The sequence below is a fragment of the Dermacentor andersoni genome, chromosome 10 (genome assembly GCF_023375885.2).
Source record: "Dermacentor andersoni chromosome 10, qqDerAnde1_hic_scaffold, whole genome shotgun sequence".
NCBI lineage: Eukaryota > Metazoa > Arthropoda > Arachnida > Ixodida > Ixodidae > Dermacentor > Dermacentor andersoni.
In genome coordinates, this window is record NC_092823.1 from 64,636,907 (window position 1) to 64,658,844 (window position 21,938).

The following is a 21,938-nucleotide window of genomic DNA, read 5'->3' on the forward strand; positions in this document are numbered from 1 at the left end:
CAAGTAAGACACGTCAGTTGTCCTACAAATATACAGGAGGACGAAAAGCACAACTTCCTGGTTATATCTACTCATTATTTGCACAACAGTTTCGGTCGGCTGACCGACCTTCCTCAAGGGCTACACTAAATTCTCGCGACACACAGTCAACAACGCTGCAAAGTCTACAAGCGTTTGACTTCAACCTGCATGGCCAAGGCTGCTTCCTCCAATTTTACATTCAAAATTAGGGAACCTCTCAAATTGTGACACTCGTAATGTGGTCTACGTGCTCCACTGGAATGTCTGCGACCAACACCACGTAGGCCAGACTGGGACCGTGTTCAGACTCCGTCTAAATAGCCACAGAGTTCACGCTCGCGTACCCCAAAATCTACCATTTTCATAACATGTCCGTCTGCCAGAGCAATACATTTGACAAAATACGCGTCCCCTGCTCCAGTCCAGCTTCAACTCTTCTCCTGAACGGAAGCAAGGAGAGGCATATCTTATCCGCAAATTTAGAACTATCACGAACGGCATCAACGAACAGATGGTAAACCTCTCTCTCTTCTTCTTTTTTCGTGCGTAGATTACAATACCTCCATAATAACTGAATCATATCGCATATGATATCGCATATGCAAGCCAAATACGTGGCCGACGTTGAAAGATTGTCCATTATTCAAGTGGGAGAGCGGACCAACCAGGCCTAACCGCAATGCTCCGATTCACATTGCCTTGTTTTCCGTTTCATTTTTATTTCGTGATATTATTACATGTATTTAAAGGATGGTGACAAACGGCAAAGGGGCTGAGAAGTAATTTCGCCCCAGAATTGTGGAAGATCGCCATTTTCGGACTGCGCCGAGAGCAAAACCAGCTGGGCGCTTGGTGAGTGAGTCAGAAGGCGCTCTTTGGCGGCAAAGGGCCCGCGTCGCCACCTCGGGACATCGTAACCTGTCGCACGTGCGGTCTGGAAACGTGGGGAAGGGTGCGACGTTGGGGGTTCTTTGGCTGGGAAACGCGGACGGAGGCGCCCTGCCTGGGACGGACCACGGGCAAAGCGTCATGAGGGCGTCAACGGGCATGCCTGGGTGACAAAGGGGCGACTCCAAAGCCAGAGGGATCGGTGACCCGATGCACGGTCTCTGGAAAGACAGACTGGCACCGGATATACAATCCATCTGTGTACTATGTCTTGTGGGCCCGCCGGAGGAGACGAACCACGCGTAATACGGCATGGTGAATCGGTGGGTACGCTTCGGCAGGGGTGCACCTTCGAGGCACGCAGTGCTCGATGGTTTTAATTAAGGTGCGAGGACGGGTCGACGCCGATGTTCGTTCCCCTTAAGTGTTCTTCAATATGTCGGGAGACATTCCCGTACATGTCGCACAGTAGGACGGTTGGGATGTTGTTTGCTTATTTGTTGTTTGGCGGTTCCCTTTTCTCCCTCTATCTCTTTGAATGTTCCGAGGAACGCAGAGAGAGGGTGAGAGAGAGAGAGAGAGTGACCAATGCGTGACAGCCAAGTTGTCCCAATCAGGTCACTGGGGTGTCGTGATTTGCCGCGAGGGGATCCGACAGGAGCAACTGAAGCGTTAAAACCTGGCTCTCGACCTCTCATGGAGGTTCCGGGCGCAGGAAAGGTGCTCTGCACTTTCGGCTCTGCCGAGTTAAGGCGCCGGTCCCAGTGTAACCGAAGGGTCTTGATGTACGAACGGTGTTATGCACTATCGGCTATGTCGAGTTGATACGTCAGAACCACTGTAAATAGCTGTCCATGTAAATATTGTGTACATAATGTCTATTCTCCAAGTGGAAACGTCTATGGCGTCCCATCTCTGATGGAAGAGAAGCGACGACGACGGCAGCTGAAGAGAAGTTTCTCTACCAAGTGAGCTGGTAACGCCAGCTTAGAGCACTCTGTGCTACGAGTATAGGGAGGTAGAACATTTAGTATGTAGTTTTTCTTTCTTTCTGCCTTTCTAGATTGCTTTTTCTGTCTTTTATTGCACGATAATTTCTTAGTACCCCTCGGAGCTGACTCCGCTCACTGCCTGATCCGTCCCCCTCCCTCCCTTTCTCTCGCTCTACCGCTCTCTCGCAAGCGTAATGCGAAGACATGGGCTCGTATCTCACCTGCGATCAGTTGATTTATTTTTCATGTACTTTCGTTTCGAGTTATTAATCATTTATTTCATTCAATTAAAACCTACAAATACTTTTTCCTATACTGTCTTTCGTGTCATTGTTCGTTGGTTCTTTATGATTTGGCTAATAAAAACGGCCCCTCGTTTTCTTTTTGTCGCGTTAACAATCACGGACAAGCACACGCACAAGCGCACAGCTTTCCCATTCCTTCATACCTCTATCTACACATGACCTGTTTCCAACGCTTCGGACACACACTTTTTTACACTCTGGGACTCCTAATGCTAACGCATTAATAATAATAATAATAATAATAATAATAATAATCCTCTCTGATTTCTTTACCAAACTCAAGGGAGAATCAAGGGAGAATGCGGAATATACACTAAAGAAAGCGTTCAGCAGAGAATGCAAAGTGAAGGAAACTAATAAATAAGACCCAAGAAGTTAATGAAAAGAAGTACTAGCATCAGCTAAAAGTACAAGACACGCACGAACGGACAGCGCACGTCGCCGTCTACCAACAGTTCTCGAGCAAAGCCCGCGAGTAAATAGGGAAATCGGGGACACTTTCCGCGTCTGCACCGGGTGCAGGAAATAGGGACGAGGTCGTTTAGCGAGCACTACCGAGGAAATGGGGGCAATCCGATGCGTAAGCTTAAAGGAGGAGACGAAATAGGCCAGCAGCGTGAACAGACAAGGACAAAGCGATGAATTCAAGCCAGGCAGATAATCCTTACGCAAGATCAAAAAAGCAAGAAAGAAAGAAAGAAAGAAAGAAAAGCGGCACGGGAAGCGCCTATGGAGCGATGAAGCGCTTTGCACAAGGTTTTACAGCAAAGTGATCGGCGAAATACTTAGCGAGCACGGCTAGGACAAGACGGATGCGCGAACGGTTGGAACGTGTTTTCTTTCATTCTTTCTTTCTTTCTTTCCTTTTTTTGTTTTTTGAAGCGACAGCAATTTCTCCAACTGTATGCAGAAAACGACGGAAGAACGAGAAACGGGCCGCCATTTCACCATGAAAAGGGTCCGCATCAGCTATACCGAGGAGATAGATTGCGACGTCTCGCCAAAGGTGATCTGTCATTCAGAATTAGTAGTAACCACACTGTCATCAAAAATGAACAGTAAGAAACTCAACACGGCAGAATTCGCAGACATTTCCGAAAAATATTAAGAGACCCTAAATGAATGTGCCAAATCGGCAACACCGCAGAGAAGACGACACCGCGTGGTATTAGCACCTCATCGCGTCTTTAACTGCATCTCTTCAAAATCCCAGCCTCAGCGTTTCAAAGCATTGGCGCAGTGCCGGAGAGCGCAAGGCCGCGCTTTCGCTTTCGGGCCACGATGGCCGCGTTCCGATGGGGTCGAAACCCGAGGTGGTTGCAATGCATTCGGACACCTCCACTAAATAGGATTCCTCCTACAACCGACTACGCAGTTACGGGACGCTCCCAGCTCCCCCGCATACACACGTGACACATCATAGAGTTGTAGCGTGTCCGGTATTCCGCTAAACTCAAGCGGACTGGCTGTTTTGCCGGATGGGCGAAGACGCAAACGTGAGTGCAGGCCACTGACGCTCGCGCCTCAGCCCATCCGGCAAAACGTCCAGTCCTACGTTTATAGGAATACCGGACCAGGGTGGTTGCTTAAGCTGGTTGGTAATTCATACCATTACCGGACGCGCTACCACCCTTTACTGATTGTCAATGCTAAACGTTAGTTCAGTAGATTTCGTCGGTTTTGATGCGTATGGTATAATGGCACAAGGGTCAGGCCTAGCCAAAGAGCGCCACTTTCACCTGTAGGCTTCGTAGCTTCATTTGACGTAGTTGCCTGTTCTCTTCGCTACCTTCCGGCACCTTCGTTCACTGCCATACGCGCAATTAAAAGGCTGGCTCACAGTGAGCGCACTATCGATTAATATCCGCCTGCCCCGTGCAGGCGCTGTTTCTCTATTGAAATCAATTCCGTTTGTGAGCTGACATCGGAAACCAGTATGGCGTACATGAGGATTCAGGAAGCGCTAGAACGGCGCTTCACACAGCCCTTAGCGAGACAAATCGATTATACTGACTGATTAGTACTACACAGCTCTAGCGAAGTCTATTTGCCAACGCCTTTTACGTCCGTTCTGCTCTGTGCCTGTCTTCCAGGCTGAATAAATCCATCAATTGTCCTAGACAGGGCCTACGCCCGCATATTCTTGTCCTGTCCTTGCGTGCGTTTCCAACATGGATAACCGATTAGCCGACTAACTATGGGCGAAGGGGCAGGCGACAGCGCGATTTTAAAGGAAGTTGTGAAAAGAACGCCTACCATCGCTGAGACAATAGAGACTTTTAGCGTGTCCGGTATTCCGGCAAGCGCGGGCGGTTTGCCGTTTTAGCGGGAGCGCGAACGTGAGCGGCCAGATTGGTGGCGCCAGCTGGTGGCGCAAAGCTCAACCACACAAACACAAAGCTAATTACTCTATTCTGCTTAGCTGCTGGTGTAAATTTTGGCAGTGGCGTAATCGTGTTCACATTTACGCTGCGGCCAAAAATTTGAACCAGTAGCGATGCAGGATATAGTGGGTTACTGCAGTTTTAGCTCTGTGTCTGCAGTTGTAGCTCAGTTTTAGCTCTGTCTGGTTGAACTCTACGCTATCAGGCGGCTGCACCGCTCTGACCACTCACGTTTACGCTCCTGCAAATCCGGCAATCCGCCCAAACCGCTCCTGTTTACCGGAATAGCGGACAGGCTAAAAGTCTCTATTGTCACTCTGCAGAGCAAAGTGGGCTTTCGGGATGTGGTTGTTGAAGATTTGCGCTTTCAGAAGTGCCGGTAAGATCCTTATTAAATAAGTTCTATTAAACTGGGCTTACTGGCACACGAGCAACTGAACAGGTACCACGCCAGCGACAAGGTGATAACACGGTGATAAATATCAATGAAGTGGAAATGAAAGAAAAGTTGTTCTGCTCTAAAACTTACTTGGGAAATCATTATTGTCTGAAAAATTAACACGTCCGTCAAGGGCACAAGTGGATTATCTCCTGAAATTGAATTGGGGTGAAAAGGTATTTGCTAATTGCAAAATTCACAAACGTTATTTCGTATTTTGTGTGGCCATATGTAAAAATGCAAATAGAATGCGCATAACTAGTAATTAATGTTATTTGTCGTGCAAGAGAGAGAGAGTGTGTGTATGTGTGTTTTTCTGTGTGCGTGTCAGGAGGACAAAGGCGATGTATGTCGCTCGTTGAGGGAAGAATAGTGATGACAGAAAATAATTCTGCACCTCTTTTGTCTCAGCGGGGCATACCGATTCTGGAGGGTGGTCCAAGAACGGGCACACACGCCCAGTGGCACAAGCCGAATAAATAAACCAAGAAAAGTAAAGCGGATACAGCGAAGACCTTCCCCACCAGACCTCCTATAGGACAGTCACCGTCGAATGAAGCCTGGGACAGAACCATAACAAGAACAAGCCTGGACACCCAGCTCCAGGACATTAAAACGCGCTGTGGAGGTGGCGACCACGCACGGCATGACAACCATCTCCTTGTAGGAAACTAACGGTTTTCCAGAATAAAGTTGTTTACTTGCTACTACAGTAAATCAATCAATACGCTATATATAATTTCCCAGTCTATTAACAGACCGGTGTTAATTTCCTGTGAGCCAACGTCATATTTAAAGGTTTTGTGTATGAACTTAATTTTTTATAATGCAGAACAGAGGTGCGCAAACTTGGTCGGCATACAAGATTATATCACACATTCTGCGGGTACTTTTACATAACATTTGTATATATATCCACAAATATCTCCGCCAAGATTGCGACCGACCCCAACTGGCGAATAGGCGAAGAAAGCTTCGCTTTAAAAATGCATCGACGTCGAAAAGACTTATTTGTTTACACAAGGAAGATGGCTGAAAGCGCCCCAGATATATTGCGCTCGCAGAAGGCCGTAAATCGAAAAACACGGCAAAACGAAAAAAAAGACTAAATGAAGGAAATATTTATGACAGATGGGGCCACCATACAACGACCAAATATTGCCTCCCAGATCAAGTAGAAAGCCGGTCGGCCGAAAGGACCCTACAAACCACGCCCCTCTCGCATCCATAAATTGTATATATCTCGACTTCCAGACATCTCCGTTGAACTGTGTTCCGTTCATAGGTTGTTACTTCACTAGCACTTACATGTATGTATGTATGTATGTATGTATGTATGTATGTATGTATGTATGTATGTATGTATGTATGTATGTATGTATGTATGCCTTTTGTGCGGTAGTCTAGCAGCACTTCCTGACTGCACGTTCGTTCATTTGAGCATCTCCGACTCATCAATCCGTATTCAGTGTGCCGATATAGACTGAAACGTACGTCTGTGTTTGTCTATTTCGTTTCGTCTATGTGTTGAACGCTCCCGTGCTGGGTCTGCTCGCCTGACGATGCGTTCCTGACAAATCTGCGCGTCTGGCCGTCTGTTCGTCTGCTCGCATTTCAAGACTATAGGACAGACAGCCGCTCGTAGAGCGATGATATGTTCCGGGGCATAGCGCGGTCAAGTGAAACACACGGGACTTATAGAGGAACTAAGATGACGAAATGCCCCTACATACACGTTTTCGCCGACTAAGTACCGCCAACCTGCCCGGCTCCTCCGCGCCCTTCCCTCGCCCACTCTCCTCCGCTTCCGGCGCCAAGCGGAACTCGCGTAGTGCCAGCTTCTGGTTTCGGCCGGAAGCGACGTCACTACTGCATAGAGGTGCGAGCGTGCAACATGCGAAAATGGAGTAACTGGAAATGCCGGAAGTGGAACGACCGTAACGGGCACCCCGGAAGCGCAAATTGGGGAAGCGGAAGTGGTGCACGACGAATCAGAGAACATCGGTGCACATCAAATGTTGGCGCTATACTTAGCAAAAAAGCGGCACTACTTAGCAAAACCGGCGCTGGAGCGTTGATGGAGGGTCTTTAGGATGACGTAATGGCACGGCTAGAGAATCTCGATGGCGGAAGGCGATGAAGAATGACGCCTGTCTTTGCGCTGCTCTTGAACGATCGACTTGTTTGGGCGGAGCCGGCGACATAGTATCATACCTGCCAACCTATGAAAGTTAAAGCTCGTAAGATCTCGCGGACACGATACCGATGGGCCGAAATGGACACGATACCCAGACCGAAATGTGCCAAATTTTGTTCTAAAAGGCGGTAGTTTACTTTGTTTACAGAAACTTCCATGAGAAATTTGACATCAATCCGAGCATTTTTTACGTGTTTTTTTTTTTTTTACTTTTACTTTTTGCACAGTCGGCCGCGTTTGGTACCTCCTTTCGGTCACGCCGACTACGGCGGTTGCGGCACATAAAGCTTTCGCATTAATAAAAAAAAAGACTGACGCAGAAAGAGAGGAGCAAACCAAGAAACTGGCGTCAGGGGCGCTGCCTTCTGTAAACAACTGTACGCCATAAACGAGCCTGCAAGCACAAGAACACAATAACAGGCATTCCCGCGTCGTGACAGCCACTCGACAGAAGGGCAAGGAAAAATAAAAGAAAAGTGCGTTCAGGTTATCCACACGCAAGCGAGGCCTTTCCTGACAAAAGAATCGCGAGCATACAACACCCGAGACTTCATCTTCGCTTTCTGCCGTTTCCCAGTTCTTTCTTTTCCCTCCTTTTTTTAACCTACACCCTCCATAGTGTTTGCTTTGCGCCGTCTGTTCGAGACGTGTACGCAAGGACATGTGTCGTTGAATGACGTCAGCCGGGCGCCGGAAACGCAGAAATTCCGGCGCGAGGTGACATGCTCACGTGTTGCATGTCTCCACAGGCTTATGTAAGATTCATAAAGGGGGAAAATGGAGACTGCGTTGGATCAAAGGACCAGACGCGTCTCTAGCATCTCTCTACTCGGAACGTTTTCCGACGCCGGAGGCCCCGGCTTATGCGACTAGGATATAATTTGAATTGTATTTGTTTTACATTTTCTTTCAACTAAACAGAAAGCCGAAACAAAAGGCGGATATAGGGCTGACGAGGAATCAGCTCCCTTACAGAACAGCTGGCATTGTGGCAGTAATTAAAGCAAAGAACAAAATTGGCAGCCCGAAACTCATTACGGGGTGCACGAGAAACAGAATACATTAAACTAAATTTTAGCGCGGACCGCGATCAGTGCAATGCAGGCGATAAACACGCTGATAACGGCACGCCCATATCAGACAAATACAAAGGCATAATGCATGTTATGGAAAGTCAAATTAACTTTCAATAAAATGTTCCTTAGGATATGTTCTAAAGTTTTTCTAAGATATATAAAAGCTGTATTGAGAAGAATTATTAGGCATAACATTGACGCCACACCATATAATTATTTATTTATTTTGCTGCAATTAGTACGAACTCTTGGAATAGCCCTCGGGCACCGCCCATTCGTAACACTCATGGCCTCTTTTGTATTTCTATCATACAAGCGTGTTTTGTTATGTGCACGCCAGTCTTCCTTTGTGTTCTGATGAGTTCTGTATCACTATGCCCCAATTTAACCAGCATACGTGTCAATTTGAATCCTCCTCGCTAGTCTTAGCGTCACTTTACTTAGTTGTGAAGCATAGCGTAATTTGTAATTTGTTTTCTCTCTCTCTTTCTTTCTGCATTTGCAATTGCAAAAATTTTGCCCACCATCCTGCTACAGTAAGTATCACACACAGTTCTGTTACTAATTTGTTACATACAGCGTATGCAAAGCGTACGTCGCAGTGACTTGCGCTTTCCGGTGGACCTGATGACGGCCTCGAAGAGGCTTGTAGCTATACCCTCATCTCATAAAGACGCAGATGCATTGATTTGGAGACGAAGTCATTAGCAGTCGGCTTAATCATACTGGCAGTCGTATTAAGACCTTTATTGTGAAATCTCGGGAAAAGAATAAGGGAGTGAAACCCTTGGACGCATTCTGAATATAAGCCACGTTAAAATGAGGACCAAAATGGACCAAACGGTGGCACCAAAACCAAACAAAACTTTTTTCCCTCATTCCCCTTCACGTGCACCACGAACGTATATAAAAGGTGAAGGCGCTGGAGATTATTATAATGACGTTTACTGGCAACCTATGTGTAACGGGGCGGAGAGAAATTATCACCTAGGCCATTTGATTCAAACAGGTTTTACTGCATCTATCGCCACCTAGCCTTTTTTACCGATGTGATCCTGATCCTAACAAAACCTCAATCCCTGTATTGTACCGTTACCTACCCTTGCAATGATTCCGGTCTTACGAGTATCTTCTTTTGCTTTTTATACGCCAGTACTCTAAAGAACTCTTACTTATCTCAACTACTGACCAGTTAATGTTTATATCTTTTTTAGGATCCCAATGCTTCTGGAAGGTGGACACTCGCTACGGGTGTCGCTGGAGAATATCCTGACATTCCATTACGATGTCCTCTACTTCACAGGCGGATGCGAGACAAAAAAAAATACAGAGGAAGACTAGTTTGAAATCAATGTAGGACGCGCATTAACATTTGCTCTGAATTACTTCTGGAGGCTTCTTAATCATGAGACTTTCTATTCACTCAGATGTCTGAGTTTTGTCGAACCTTGAGCATCGTCATCATGTGTTTTTCAGAATGTTTCCTCCTTGCCGCGAACAATCATAGTTTCTAATAATTCATTGTTGCACGTTTACGCTCCCGGCAAAATTATTGCAACGAACACTCGCGATGCGGCTATTATTAATTAAAAAAAGCAACTACAATATCCTGGACGACATCTTTGGTTTGAAGGATTTAAAATGGCGTTCAGGAAGAGCTTAAACATTTATTAGGATGAACAATTATGCCGCTTCGAAGAGAGAGCTTCCGTTTACCGAAAGTACATACTCAGCCCTTGATAGGATAGATATAAAAATTTGGTGCGGCCACGGCGGCAGCATTTCGATGAAGGGCGAAGTGCAGGGAACGCCCGCGCACCATGCATTGCGTGCACGCTAGAAAAACGCAGGTGGTCAAAATTGATTCGAAGTCATTCACCACGGCATTCCTCGCAATGATACGGTAATTTTGGCGCGCAAAACACCACAAGTTTGAAAAAAAACTTTTTATTCGTGCATTCAATAAAATTATTGGATTACATTAACTTTCAACAACAACGAAATGACTGCTGCACCAACGCTAAACGAAATGAGTTCTCACCTCCGCCTTCACAGACAAGCCCATAAATCCCGCCTCCACATATACAACTTCTTCTGCTGGATTTTACGATAGTTTCGAGCGCATACACACGTACTCGCTTGCGGCAAAAGTACACGCACTGCCCAGGGATTCCGCGATAACGCCAATTTTGAGGCCTCGAATTCGAGTTGACGACTGTGCAGTACAAAAAAAAATTTGGCATTGAGGGAAAACCTTCCAGTTTACTCTTCAATTGCAGCTCGTGCGTCCAAACTACGAAAAACGTTTTTTTTTTTTTTTTTGTTCGCGACGAAGTTGTGGCTCATACGCGTTTGCCAAAACGTGTGCGCCTTAAGAGGCGCGGAAAAGCCGCACTCGCGTAGGTTGCGAAAGCAGATACACTTAATAGCAACACCGGGCCACACGTTTTTGCTTGCAACAGGCACGCATTGACTATACGTGAAATGTCCGCGAAAGTGTATGCGCGCAAAAGCTAGAAAGAAGACTGCTGTCTGCGGTCGCTGTCTCAGGCGTAAGGTGAATACACTCTTCATGTTTCATTTCTTCGTGCCTTTCTGAAATTACAAATGATCGCCGCACGTTCGGTGGCAAACTGCCAAATGGCTGCAGGGCTTCACTTCTCCTGTGATATCTACCCTTATCGCTATAACATATTACGTTGTGGAGAGGTCGGTGGTCACGACCTGCACAAGTTGCTAACATGCCGCACTGGTAAACAAACAAACAAACAAACAAACAAACAAATAGAGCTCGCTGTGCATGTTTTCCATGCCTCCACTATCGAAAACTACCGAAAAAAAAAAGAGACCTAACTCGAGAGAATAGAATGAAACGCGTTAAAGACATTGCCTTCTCATAGAGTCAAAACCGCTATTTCTGAATGTACTATAAGTATAAATTTCCTGGAAATGAAAAAGGAAGAAAAAGCTCATGACCCGAATTTGCACGTCTGTGTCAAAAACTGGTCATTCAGAAACAAAATGCATGCAGAAGTATTAAAGGGGAAAACTAACTAAGCGTAAGCAAGCACGGGTGTGGCTTCTTGTAGCGCTGTGTATTCCTATCGGCGTGATTGCGCGCTGTCTAACCGTCACAAAATGTTTAAACAGTTCTAATACGGAAACAGCTTACGTATGTGACGACTGTTCGGCGTCGCCGGTTCAATGTGCATCAGCGCCGTTCGCCCCGTTTCTCCGTGGAAACGCTAGTGCGCCGACATGGAGTGCATCTGTGCTTACCTGCAAACAACAAAGAAAACAGAAAAGAGAATGAGTGTTGCACCGAAGAAACATACCAGAAAAACACGTACACCACGAGCAGATGCTATATGTTAAGATTATTGCGATTTTATGGCGCAAAGGCTAAATATGGCCGATTTGCACCAAGCCCTGATGGCCAGTGGTGAATGGAGAAATGGAGTGCTAATGATAGGCGTAACATGGCTGTATGTATGGGGGGCCAAAAAAAAAAAATGTGCCTCGACGATTACGACACTCCCTGATGCGAAATTCGAGCGCAGCTCTACACGTGTTTTCATTTCGCGATATATTGGCTGGCGCAGGCAATCTGTCTCGTGCGGCACGTTGTAAACGGAGCGAAGTGTGCCGCTACTGCCTCGGTAATCGGGAGATCGCGAGAGGCACCGCGTGGGCGACGCACGGGCGCAATTCACAGCGGCCGCCGCAGACAGACCTCCGCTCATGCAGCGCTTGCTTTCCACATATGGCATCGGTCGATCCATAACTACTTTGTTCAGCGTAACACGACGGACACAAGAAAGACGACAGGTCCGTTGCTGTTTTCCGTTGTTTTGCACTAAACAAAGGTATCGGTCGACGCGCTCGCCGCATGCCTTATCGGTGGCGTCTTGGCGAACAGACGACGAGCGCTACTCCGGCGCCATCCCTCAGCGGTCGTCGCCGCAGAGCCCGTCTTGCACGGCGCTACACTTTTCTTCTCGGCCTTTCGCCATACTCTCCTCCTCCGCTTTCCGCCTGATGGTTCTGCTGCACACTCCTCCTCCGCTTTCCTCCTCGCGCTCTCTTCGCTATCGCCCTTTTTCATCCCCCGCTGCGCTCCGCGTTCGCTCTTTCATCTTTCAGTGTGCTCGATCGCTCGGTTACGCCCATGACGCCAACGCCTACGTTCAACGCAGGAATGGGCGCCTAAGAGAGAGAGAGAGAGGAAGGCAAAGGAAAGACAGGGAGGTTAACCAGAGATTATCTCCGGTTGGCTACCCTGTACTGGGGGAGGGGCAAGGGGATGCAATAGGTGAGAAAGAAAGAAGGATAAAAAAAAGGGAAAAAAAACTCAAGCACTAAGAGCTGCGCTCTAAAGAAGTTCGCTGTAAAGTGCATAAAATATATATGCAGTAAAAATGTGACCATGGCTGCAGTAGGCTTTGAGACGAGTATAAAAGATACGCCACATACAGATAATATGATTAAGTACACTTAAAAGCATAAAGACTGCTAGTTTACTGGTAGCACCACTGCCTAACCAGGGCGCTTGAACGCAAGGACGTCGGGGTACGTGCAATGCTACTGAGGTCGGGCATGTAAAAAGGGATGCTGCCCCATGGCGTCGTCCGACTCATCCACACTAACGACATTGTTGAAGGAAGAAACTTGTGCCAAAACCACAACATGATTACGAGGCAAGCCGTATAGTGGCGCACTCCGAATTAATGTCGACCACCTGGCGTTCTACAAGGTGCCCCAAATGCAAGGTACACGGGCGTTTCTGCATTTCATCCCGTCCGAAATGCGGCCGCCGCGGCCGGGATTTCTCTCCCCCCCCCCCTCGGCCATAGGGAGCTCGCATACATGCGATGAACGCGGGAGAGGAGGTAGGCGACGTCACAAGGCAAGCCTCGATTGGGAACTCTTCAGTAAAGGAAACGCTACTACTAGACATGGCCACAGTTGCGGACCAACTAGATAAGTGTAAATTTCAGGAACGTTACGGCAAGTTTCTGCTAGTTCTGGTAAATAAACGTTGCGCAAGTTTGCGCGCGCCAGCAACTGACGCAGGGCATGCGGACGCCGAGTCACATTGAAGCAGCGCCACGAGAAGAATACACTATGCGAGTGGTCGTCAAGAAAACCAACACTTCCGTACATACGACTTACGGCTACGGCGTGGCCCTGTTGAGATCGAGGGTTCGATCCCGACCGCGGCGGCCGCATTTAGATGGGGGCTAAGCGCAATAAAAAGCGCTCGTGAACTCGGATTTAGTGCACCCCAGGTGGTCAAAATTAATCCCAAGTACCCTACTACATCATGCCTCATAATCAGATTGGAGTTTGGCACCTAAGCCAAAACCGCAAGCTGATTAAAATAGATTCGTGGGCCTTACGCCGTGAGGCCAACAAACCTGTTTTAACTTTAGCAATTCTGCCACGATGTGATGGACCATGCGCGGCAAACAGCGCCAACCTTCTCGCAGGCGACGAACAATGACGCAAATCAACGCCTCAAGCAAACACGTCTCGCTGGGTGTTCTGTGAACTACGTAGACAAATCCAAACGATGCACGCGAGGTGACGTTGAACAACACCTCACCACTCTCGCCTTGCCCCATGCGCCGAAAACAACAAAGCATTTGCTGTGAGAATGACCGCCAGGTATCGTCAATCAATGCAACCACTAAAGAAAGGTATCGCTTACCTCGATACCCACAGTGCGTGGGATCTGCATAAATTTATTAACTTATTCATTACTTTAAAGCATGTGGTGAAGTCTATGAACGAGAATTTAGTAACTTAAGGTAAACCGTAGTCACCCCAACCCCCTTTCTTCTTTGGTGTATACTACAGAGATTCCTAAAATAAATTATTGTAAGAATTTCTATGGTGTATACGTTGAAGAACAAAGGTAAGCTCTACTCGGCGACCATTTTCTCGAGTGCTTGTACCTTGCATTGAGTGCACCTTAAGGAACCCAGGGTGGTCCGCCCTAATCCGGAGTCCCCCAATACAGCATGCCTTATTACCAGATTGCGGTTTTGGCACGTGAAACACCAGGATTTTAATTTGCTATTTTTTTTTTCAAGAGCAGTGATTTCGAGCGAAACTATCACCTTCGCGTGACTTCGCGTTACGCGATACCGAACGAGTCTAAGATGACAGCCGATATTCTTCTTCGAGATTGCCCGCGTCATAACACACCAGCACGCCGAATTAAATGGTCAATAATGGCTTTAGACCGTACACCCCTCAGTTTAAAGAAATTAGTGGGGCCATGGGCCGCAAGAGCCTCGCAAAAGTGCGCTTCAATAGCAATTAAATAAATCTGTTGAAGATATCGGCTAATGTGGCCATTATGACACATGAAAAAAAAAACTTTAATTTTAAAAATATTTTTCATTTTTACTGTCACTGCGTATAAGTGATGATATTGTGATTTGCGTCATTGCTTCAGCATTTCTTTGTTATGCAACATTGTTGTTCACCTTATTGCTGTATACGAATGTGTCTGTAATCTAATGTTATTTTGACCAGTGTGTGATAACGCAGCCTTTTTTGTAAATGTGTTGCATATTGCTATATGTTGAAACTGTATGCGGTATGTACTACCTATTCAAAAGCCAAGGGGTAGCAGGCGCCGTATTAGAGCGCCAACATCTACTTACGTGTAAAAAAAAAAAAATAAGAGCGGGTACACCGACGCCCTTCTCATGAGTTGCGAATGCGAAAGCATTCATGTCCAACTGAACGCCGCTGAGCTGTCCTTCGAATCTTGCGTTGCGAATATAATGTACCGTAGCGGTACGTGCTACCAGACTCAGCAAGCAGCAGCAGCCTGCGGTGCCAACGCCGCATGTCACCAACGTCCTACGTGACGAGAGACCGAGGAAGAGCAGTGGCCACCAAGGCCGGCAGGCACGCGTAGCAGCTAAGCTCAGTGAGAGAGAGAGAGAGAGAGAGACCGGGCGCTGGCTTCCGAGGGAGAGAGACGGCGGCACCCGCACGCGCACGTCACGTAACTAGAGAGCTTTAGTTTAGGGGACGCAAGCGGCTTGCGTACGCAACAACTAGGGGCGACGGTACTGCGCATGCGCAGACCGCTACGTCTACTTGCGTCCTTGGGTTGTCTAGCCGGCCGAAAACATCGCTGCCCCTAAGTGGTCACGTTACCTACGTGACTCTCGCGGTGTCGGAGAATTTACCAGTAGCTAGCGGGTAGATAATCTAATAAATATTTCAGCAAGTGTCGACAGACGTCGTTTTTATATATATTAGAGAGGTTTAGCGTGTCCGGTATTCGGATAAACGCAGTTGGGGCGTTGGGGAGGAGCCATAAACGGGAATAGCCTGCATGGTGCATCCACCTGGCGGCGCAAAGCTCAAACGGACAAAAGCAGGTAATATTGCTGTAAACAAGTCTATTCTACTTCGCTGCTGGTGTTAATTTTCGGCACTGGCGTAATTGTGTTGTTGCCAAAAATTTATACCCGCAGCAAAGTAAGATACACTTGGTTACTGCAATATTAGCTGTTTTTGTATATTTGAGCTTTGCGCCACCAGGTGACTGCACCATGCAGGCCGCTCCCGTTCATGGCTCCGCCCCAATGCCCCAGCCTGCGTTTACCCGACTACCGGACACTCTAAACCTCTCTATTAACTGCTTTAATAAGAATAGTTTTATGTGCTTTACTTCATATGCTTGATTTCATGTTTTTAAAAATCATAACGCAGCAAAGATCAGACGTTGATGGCGCTGTGAGCGCATGCGACCTCGTTGCGGCTTGCGTTTGGGGCCGCTAACCTATAACGTGTTTCTGCTTGCGTACGCAAACGCAAACGCAGCCAAGCGCTAGGGGCCCCAACGCCTTGCGTCCCCTAAACTAAAACTCTCTACTGCCTCACCGACGGCAAACCCGTCTCGCCCCGCGGCGTCGTGTCGCCGTATCTGCTCCGTCGAGGCGCGGTGATGACGTGGCGTCGCGGCGATGCCCTCTTTCCTCATGAAACAGTTTCGCCCGCACTGCTCCGTCGAGGCGCGCTCGTGACGTGACGACGAAAGCAGTGGAAATTTAGCTACTGTTTCGCTGCTACAGACGCCAGCTTTTTTGCTCAATGGGCCATTTGATGCTTTCGCATAAAAAAATAAAGAAACGGCCTAAAACGTTCCTGGAACTTGGCACAGCGTTAGAAACGCTGTTGGCAACACACGCCGACACGCCCGGTGCCGAGTCCCGCGAAGTCTCGCGAAGGTGATCGTATCACCGACAGCTTCCGTGCCGGGCGAGACAGCCGACAACAACGACGATGCGGCAAGTCACGGAGAAGTAGGAAAACAAAGCTTCGCTTTAAATGAAATTCGGTTGACAACACTGTTTGGCATGCGGAGCGATGAGGATTCGCGCTTTCGTGTAATTACGTAAAAATAATTCGCTTCTATCGCTCTTCGTACAATTCAATCTGGCATTGTACACACATTTAAATCAGTGCAATCGAGTCCAATGTCTCCTGGCGCTACCACCGATTCCAACTCGTGCGGACGAAGAAGAGGACACGCAGCACTCCTCGTGCGACGGCCGCCAGAGCAGTTTAGGATACAAGAGAAGTCACTAGGGAACAAGAACAAGTGCCAATTTATCCCAAGGGTCTGCCATCGATCTACTACATCTGCAAGGGGCTAGTATAGCATCGGCCGAGAAAAACCATCGCGGTCCTTCACCTGCAGGTCTACTCGAACTCTGCCCTTCTTGGTGTGCTCGTCTGCAGCTGCCCCATGGCATCATCGATGAGCGGAGGAATGGACTTGCGGGGTTCACGCGACTCCGAGAGCAGGCGGTCGTCGCGCGATACGTCCGCGGCCAGGTACGCTTTGGCGGCGTTGCCGATACTCAAGCTCAACTGGACGATCACGAGGCGGAACCAGCTCTTCGCTCGAAGGGCCATCGCCGAAAGGCCCCGGGGATACCGAGAGATCGGGCAGACGGCGTACCAGGCATCGACGCTGTTCTCGACAATGCGGCGAGCCGAACGGGCTCTGCGCATGGAAGCCAGGAAGCTGAGGGCCCGCAGCGTCGCATTGACGCGCGAAGGCACCCGGCTACTGAGCACGGTGTCGTCCCGGGGCCGCCGAAAGGTGCCGACGAAGCGAAGCCGTTCCGGAATGTCCACCCCGATGTCCGACGAGGATGGCTCGGACACCGGTACGACTTGCGATTCGGCTTTCGCCCCCGCGTCCCCTGGAACAGCAGACCCGGGAACCAGCGCGCCCGCGACTATGCCTACTGTCGAGTCGACACCGGAGACGTCCCGCGCCTGTCGCGAGACCTAAGGCCGAGAAGGCTAAGCCAACTGGAAGACGGGCTCGTGAGCACTCGTTTGCTCTCTCAAAGCGGAGCATGCTCACCGGCTGCGGCCTCGAAGAACGCCTTCGTCGCGTCGAATCGGCGGCCAACGCCGGATGCGAGCGTTATCGGGAAAATAAAACACGCAACCGCACTTACCTTCGTCGCTTCTGTGCACCGATCGCAGTTACCTTTTGCGTTCCCTGTTTTTGTTACGCGCGTTATTAACGCACCTGCATCAAAGCTATATAGTTGGTTCACAGGCAAAGCTTCTTTACATGAAGGGCGGTTCGCGCTTCGGCGTCAGCTCGCGGCTGAATGTGGGAAAACAGTCTACAAAAACTTATTTTATTTTTGGCTGTCATACCGGTCTCGTAAGGGGATACACGCGCTTCCAACAATCGCAATTTATCGTCGCTTCTTCCGCAATCAGATGCGAGCTGACTTCAGGCGCGGCTGGTTCCTTTTCACCCAAAGAGGTTGTAAATAAAGTTGAACCGCCTTTGTTTTCATCTCTTACCCCCCCCCCCTGCAGGATGGCGCCGTTCGGGGCAGTTGCAGCGCTCAAAGATGCAACTAGACGGGCACTAGCATTCGCCCATTGCAGCCCACCCCGACTCGCGATTTGTTCTGTATTTCGAACTAAGGCATAGATAGCAAATAACCAAACAGAAAGGAAGAAAAGAAAACGGTATTTACTGCCGACCACTCTGTAACCGTCCGTCTAGCGAAGACTGCTGACACCTGAACGGCGGTCCGCAGTGGAGGGAGGCGGGAAAGAGAGGGAGAGAGGGAGAGAGTAACGAAGCGATCTATTTACGTGTATATACTATAGCAGAACGACTCTCCGAAACTCTGAACTGTGAAGTTCGGGCATCAGCGTACCATGAATTTTGGCGGCGCGTGCTGGGGTTCAGGTAACGAAAGACTCAATGTAATCTAGTAAAACTTCAGCACGAATTGCTGCGTCAAAATGACCCAACTCCACCATTATATATATATATATATATGTGTGTGTGCGTGTGCGTGCGTGTGCGTGCGTGTGCGTGTGTGTGTGTGTGTGTGTGTGTGTGTGTCGTAGCGTTGTGTGGTCACGTCAGCGATGAGGTTTCGGTAAGAAATTCAAGATCACGAAACTTGTCCTTCATGTCATCCAGCAATCATCAACAAATATTTGCCAAGTTAATCAACATAGCGTTTCATAAGGCTGCTTGGCCAGTCGAAACTGCTACAATTCTCTTTTGTTTACGACCGTTTAAATCTGTCTTTAGCGACGTTCACTAGCACACCCCGCGAAGTCGTCAGACAAGCGAACAGTTTGCTCGACCGTGTCAGAAACAAAAAAATTCGGATTTATCTACAGACGTTTTGCCGGTCGGGTAGAGCACCCGACAAAGCGGGCACACTGAACGTAGAAGGCGGATCGACTCAATCGACCGGCCGAGCGAAGATGTAAGCGGATTCGATTTAAGGTTTCGGGGCCGGTGGAATAGACGCGAGTTGGCGCGCCGGGGGTCACCTCGCCTGAATGAGCGGCAGATTCGACCAGAAACTTATCGGTGTTCGCGAACGGGCGGCTGCTGTAACAGGACTGTTTCCGCAGAGACGCCTAGGCGTATACCCTCAAAAGCTAGTTCCGCACTGTGAAAAAAAGAAAATGAAACAAAAGTATAGGTCGAACTCTATCAATAGGGAATTTTAGAAGTAGCGCACTCAAAGCCATGGGTGTTCGAGCATGGTGCCACGGAGATAAGCGGATGCCTATACCTTCTCTCATTCCATAAGAAAAAAGAAGTCAGAATTGTGCTTTTTAAGTAAGTATATACCTATCTTTTTTTACACGCATCGCGGAAGTTTTCAATTAAACGAGGTTAATAATATTTGCTTTCCTTGATATTTCTTTCTATCTTTTACTTTCTTTTCATTTTGCTGTCTCGGTATACCACTGCAGAAGACTTTGTCAACGAAATTGCTTTTCGTGAGAATTTGTTTCACGCCGTTGCCCGCAGCGCCTGTGGCGTTGGCAGCCCAATCAGGCGTAGTATAAATATATATCTCACCTTTAGCTCGAGTGCTATGACAATCATGTTGTTTGACGTATTCTTCAAAGCTGCTAATAAGCCTCAACTATCTTACGAGTAACTTGCAGCAGCGTCAAAAGTACGGGGTGTATACAGGAAATATCCTCGCGCAGTGGAATATAGTTAAAGGTCCCCTCACCAGGTCCGGCCATTTTAAGCTGACAAGCGCAGAGCATACAATGTGCACCAATAATCGTGTCTGCAAAGTATTACATCGCTACGCGCCGCGGAAAGGTCTGAAATTTCAGTCCGAACGCCGTTTTCCCTTTCCCTCGCGGCGACCACGCTCCAAGCCGGACGGTGACGTACTCGTATCCCAACGCCTACGTACTCGGGTCCGCAGTGTGACGTCGCTCGTGACGACACATGACTACACTTCGAGAATTAGTCCAGGCGACGTCTGTTATCTGTGCGATCTGTTGCGTTAATTGACGAATTGAAGTTTACAAATATACTAAAACACACAAACAGAATGCCTGCGTGTTTTTGCTTTACTTCGCACCGACGCAAGAGAGATGTACTTCCGCTTCGTCTGCCTATTCCCACGGTCGTGCGGTCACGTGCGCAGGTACTGAAGCTATGCCATTTTCTACCGTGTCGCAGCGCCGCGATCATGCTCTGCGATCCGCTTGTTCTGCCTCAGTATTCGTGTAGCACTGAATTATATTGCTAGCCATGTGTCCTCGTGCACAGCGCGCGAAATCCGGCGCTGCGCGAACGAGACAACAGCTCGCGCGCGACGCTGTCAGCGGAAGTGCGTAACGCCGAAAAATAAAGTGAGGAGAAAAAATGAAGGCGGGGCCTGTGACGTATGCGTCACGCCATCCTCGAGGTCCGGTATGGGAGAACGCAGGGAATGAATTTCGTTTGCGGAGGCTAGACGGTGCGAGTGGAGAGAGAGTCTTGCTTGGCAGTGGAGCCCGCCTGGTGAAATCACGGGTTCGCGGCACTGTAAAATTTCTATCTCGGCTACTAATGAGCCGATTTGAAAAAAAAATTGCGGCAGAACGCTCCCTAGAGGGCATGTAACAACTTGCAGCGTATGACCAAAATTTGCTATGGGGCCTGGTGAGGGGCCCTTTAAGGGTCTCATTATAATGGATAATACGGCTAATAAAACACTTATATAGGTGTAGCGGCGCGACTATCGCCTCTAGGGCCGGCGAAGAAGAAGACGGCCTCATTTACATAACAGGTAGCGCGAGAATAGAACACGCTGGCAACAACAACAACACACTGGCGTGCTCGACCTAACGGCCGCTCCCGGGATACCACGGCACCGTGGCTGGCCGGCCTAAATAAGCTTCTGTCACCAGCAAGGCTACAACTCATCAACCCGCACTCATCATCATCATCAGCATGGTTACGCCCACCGCAGGGCAAAGGCCTCTCCCAGACTTCTCCAACTACCCCGGTCATGAACTAATTGTGGCCATGTCGTCCCTGCAAATTTCTTAATGTTATCCGCCCACCTAACCTTCTGCCGCCCCCTGCTATGCTTCCCTTCCCTTGGAATCCAGTCCGTAACCGTTAGTGACCATCGGTTATCGTCCTTCCTCATTACATGTCCTGCCCATGCCCATTTATTTTTCTTCATTTCAACTAAGATGTCATTAACTCGCGTTTGTTGCCTCACTCAATCTGCTCTCTTCTTATCCCCCCTTAATGTTACACCCATCATTCTTCTTTCCATAGCTCGTTGCGTCGTCCTCAATTTAAGTAGAACCCTTTTCGTAAGCCTCCAGGTTTCTGCCCCGTACGTGAGTACTGGTAAGACACAGCTGTTATACACTTTTCTCTTGAGGGATAATGGCAACCTGCTGTTCATGATTTGAGAATGCCTGCCAAAGGCACCCCAGCCCATTCTTATTCTTCTCATTATTTAAGTCTCATGATCCGGATCCGCGGTCACAACCTGTCCTAAGTAGATGTATTCCCTTACCACTTCCAATGCCTCGCTACCTATCCTAAGCTGCTGTTCTCTTTTGAGACTGTTAAACATTAGTTTTCTGGAGATTAATTTCTGCTCATACTCACTCATACGCACTCATACCCGAGCTCTAAGTGCCCGGCATGCCCGGCCAAAAGTACGACTGAACATCTTCTGTGGAGATGCTCTGCCTTTGACACGGTCCGAGAATGGACACTACACTCCCTGGGCAGGAACCGACCTGGCACGCTGCAGGAGTGGCTCTACCCGCCGTCGCA

At 48.4% G+C, this 21,938-nt stretch overlaps 1 protein-coding gene across 2 annotated transcripts in view; it reads right to left on the reverse strand.

Annotated features, from left to right (window-relative positions):
• The window catches only part of disp (RND transporter family member dispatched), a 481,275-nt gene that overhangs the window by 258,657 nt on the left and 200,680 nt on the right, over positions 1-21,938 (reverse strand). The window lies entirely within an intron of this gene.